General features: G+C 38.1%; 1 non-coding gene across 1 annotated transcript; it reads left to right on the top strand.

Annotated features, from left to right (window-relative positions):
• The first annotated feature begins 2,379 nt into the window (after positions 1 to 2,379).
• LOC139000679 (U6 spliceosomal RNA) lies at positions 2,380 to 2,486 on the top strand. Its single transcript, XR_011469673.1, has one exon. It is a non-coding gene; the product is annotated as a U6 spliceosomal RNA (small nuclear RNA).
• Positions 2,487 to 4,398: the final 1,912 nt, after the last annotated feature.

The raw sequence follows: 4,398 nt of genomic DNA on the forward strand, positions 1-4,398 counted from the left end.
ACCACAATCGCCTGAGGAGCAACCTCAGCCCAAGGAGTCACTGCCACCCACGGAGCAGCCCCTGAATGACTCAACATCTAGATATGGTAGTACGACCAAACATGGGTAGACAAAGAAACCCCCAAAGGAAAGAAAAAGAAGACTCGCCAGAAAAGCAGCTAACATGAGAGAAAAAGAATTCAGATTAAGGGTCCTGGAAGGCATAAACCGGATGGAGGAAAAAATCAACAACTTATGCAAGAAGCAAGAAGAAACTGATGAAAAAAATCAGTAAATTATGTAAGAACCAAGAAGAAATGAAGAGTGATATAGCTGCAATAAAAAACACCATTGAAAGTTTCAACATTAGACTAGGACCGAATTAGGGAATTAGAAGGCAGGGAAACAAAACACGCCCAAACTGAACAGCAATTGGAGAAAGAAAATTAAAAGACAGGAGGAGAGCCTAAGGGAGCTATGGCACAACATGAAACGAAACAACATACGAATAATAGGGATGCCAGAACAACAGAAAGATGAACAAGATTTAGAAAACCTATTGGAAGAAATAATATCAGTAAACTTCCCAGAGGTGGGGAAGAAAAAAATCACACAAGCACAGAGGGTCCCAAACAAGGTGAACTCGAAAAGACCCACGCCAAGACACATCATAATTACCGTGGCAAATGTTCAGGATAAAGAGAGAATCTTAAAGGCTGCAAGAGAGAGATGGAAAGTTACATTTAAGGGATCTCCCATTAGATTATCAAATGATTTCTCAAGAGAAACACATCAGGCCAGAAAAGAATAAACAGAAATTTACAAAGTGATGCAAAGCAAAGGACTGAATCCAAGAATACTCTATCCAGCAAGGCTATCATTCAAAGTTGAAGGGGAAATAAGAAGCTTCACAGACAAAAAAAGGCTAAGGGAGTTTATCACCACCAAGCCAGCAATGCAAGAAATGCTAAAGGGACTGGTGTAAAAAGAAGAAATAAAAAGCTCAGAAAGAAAACAGCCACAGAAAAAAAGAAATGGCTATTAAGAAGACCTTTCAATAAAAACTTTAAACGGAAACGGACTAAATGCTCCAACCAAAGACATCGAGTGGCAGAATTGATAAAAAAAAACATGACCCATACATTTGTGTCTACAAGAGACCCACCTCAGAAGAAGGGACTCACAGAGACTGAAAGTGGAGGGATGGAAAAATGTCTTTCAGGCAAAGGAAAATGAAAAAAAAGCTGGGGTAGCAATACTTATATCGAACAAAATAGACCTCAAAGTGAAGGCCAGAACTAGAGATAAGGAAGGCCACTTCATAATACTAAAGGGATCATTAAAACAAAAAGATATAACCCTGATAAACATATATGTACCCAATGCAGGAGCATCCAAATATATATATATATATATATATATATATATATATATATATATATATATATATATCTCCTGGAAGATATCAAAGGAGAAATGGACAACAATACAATCATAGTAGGGGAATTTAATACACCACTGACATCACCTGATAAATCCTCTAGACAAACAATCAGCAAAGAAACAACTATCCTAAATGACTCACTAGATCAGATGGACTGAATTGACATCTTCAGAACACTTCACCCCAAAGCCACAGAATATATAAAAAAATGGGCAAAGGACCTAAATAGAAACCTTTCAAAATAGGACATTTAGAAAGCCAAGAGACATATGAAAACATGCTCAAAGTCACTAATAATCCAAGATATGCAAATCAAAACAATAATGAGGTACCATCTCACAGCTGTCAGAATGGCTATCATCAACAAATCTACAAACGACAAGTGCTGGAGAGGATGTGGAGAAAAAGGAACACTCGTACATGGCTGGTGGGATTGCAGACTGGTGCAGCCACTATGGAAGACAGTATGGAGTTTCCTCAAAAAACTAAAAATGGAACTCCCATTTGACCCCGTGATCTCACTTCTAGGAATATATCTCAAGAAACCAGAAACAACAATTAGAAAGGATATATGCACCCCTATGTCCATAGCAGCACAATTCACCATAGCTAAGATCTGGAAACAGCCTAAGTGCCCATCAGTAGATGAATGGATTTGAAAACCTTGGTACATCTACACGATGGAATACTATGCTGCTGTAAAAAAGAAGGAACTCTTACCATTTGCAAGGGCAAGGATGGAACTGGAGAGCATTATGCTAAGTGAAATAAGCCAGTCAATGAAGGAAAAACACCACATGATCTCACTCACTGATGGATAATAAGACCATTATAAACTTAAAAAATAATAAGACTATTGGCTCATGAAAGAGTGCATTCATTCATTCTTTTAAAAACATAATGAGATCTTAATGTTTCTAAATAATACATATAGTTATTAAAAAAGAAAGAGAACTGTGCTAGCTTTGGCAGCACATATACTAAAACTGGAACAATACAGAGGAGACTAGCATGGCCTCTGTGCAAGGATGACATGCATATTCGTGAATCATTCCATATTTTTTATATGAAATGCTGAAAGGTATTCTTTAAGAAGAGGAAGAAGAAGGAAAGTTAAAGATAATAATTATGAGCAACAAATATGTACCTATCAACAAGTGAATCTAAAACTCAAGTGAATTGCCGAAACCGGATTTTGCTCAGTGGATAGAGCTTCGGCCTGCGGACTGAGGGGTCCCGGGTCCGATTCCGGTCAAGGGCATGTACCTGGGTTGCGGGCACATCCCCAGTGGGAGATGTGCAGGAGGCAGCTTACGATGTTTCTCACTCATCGATGTTTCTAACTCTCTATCTCTCTCCCTTCCTCTCTGTAAAAAAGCAATAAAATATATTTTTTAAAAAAAGGAATAAAAAAAAATAAAAATCAAGTGAATAAAAAAATCTGATCATCAGAGTAAACTGGTGAATATAATAGAATTGGGCATAGAGAGGGAGTGGACTGACAATTCTTGTGGGGGTAAAGGAATATGGGGGGTGTGGGGGGCGTGGGAAGAGACTGGACAAAAATCGTACACCTATGGATGAGGACAGTGGGGTGGTAAGGGCAGAGGGTGAGGTGGGAACTGGGTGGAGGAGAGCTATGGGGGAAAAAGAGGAACCACTGTAATAATCTGAACAATAAAGATTAAAAAAATAAATGAAGCAGTGTGTTACTTCTTCATGGCATGCTGCCCTGTTTCCAGTTAGCGAGGGTAAACAATTTACATATTCTCCTTGGAAAACCTAAATGGAAAAAAGGATTGGGGAACCTCCACCAAGGCTGCAAAACAATTGTTGACCTCCTTCCTGTGACATTTTGTATGTCCTCAACCTTGAAAGGAATAGTATAAGTAGGGAAAAAATTGCATACAGAATGATATAAAAGTTTGAGGAAGTCTAAATGTAGGCATCCTTTTGCTTATTTAAATGACATCAGCACTTTCTGAAGTGGTTACACTAAGATTGAAACAGAGATTACCACTTAAACTGAACCAGTTAGCTTTCCTGACTACACTTCTGAATGGAGTGAACAAAAGTGCCCCTAGATTGTGATACGTATTTTTTTGGAGAACTACTCATGCCGTTTCTCTCCAACTCTTGGACATTTAATGTACCACAAAGTGTATGATCACCCAAACTATGACATATCTTGAATCCTCAGTATTTTTATTAGTGAATATAAACAAACATCATGAATGGGAAAGGTTTTTAAAAACTCACCTGTTGGACTGTTGAGTGTATAGTTATCAACAAGACTTCCAACTTCAATTTTAAAAATTACCCCAATAATGTGTGGTTTTTAACATTATTTTTATTGAAACAGTGTATGTGAAATTAATTGAATATTTTGGAAGCTGGGAACTCAACTTTTTAAGGATTTTAAAATCTAGCCTGTCAGATTGCGCGTTGTGGGGAGGAACAAATCATGGATGGTATGGCTCAGTGAGCCCCTTTTTCATTGCCAGCTGGTATGCTCCTGGATTGGTGAAATACTTAATAAAGCCATTTGGACGCCAAATTTACTCAGCTTAATTTTTCCACTGTAGGTTTGTATTGATAACGTATTATGGTGCAGAGAAATACAACAAGACAAACAATACAAAACTTCCCAGCATGAAGTAGATCACTTTATATACAATCCCATGGGGAAGTGGACTAGAAAGGAAGATTAAATGAGAAGAAGGAACAGCATAAAAGTCCTGACCGTGACAAAGAGCTCCTTCTTGTATTTCTAAACGGATATTCGGGGTATCAAAACCCTAAGCTATTTACATACTTTTAGATATATATATTTTTGTTGATTTCACAGAGGAAGGGAGAGGGAGAAAGAGTTAGAACCATCAATGGTGAGAGAGAATCATTGCTTGGTAATCCCCACATCTACCACCCAAGATATCTACTGGGCTAAGAGCCCACAACATGGGCAAGTCCCCGCC

This window comes from Myotis yumanensis, unplaced genomic scaffold (genome assembly GCF_028538775.1).
Source record: "Myotis yumanensis isolate MYYU_CA2020_CCGP unplaced genomic scaffold, mMyoYum1.0.hap1 SCAF_24, whole genome shotgun sequence".
NCBI classification, from domain to species: domain Eukaryota; kingdom Metazoa; phylum Chordata; class Mammalia; order Chiroptera; family Vespertilionidae; genus Myotis; species Myotis yumanensis.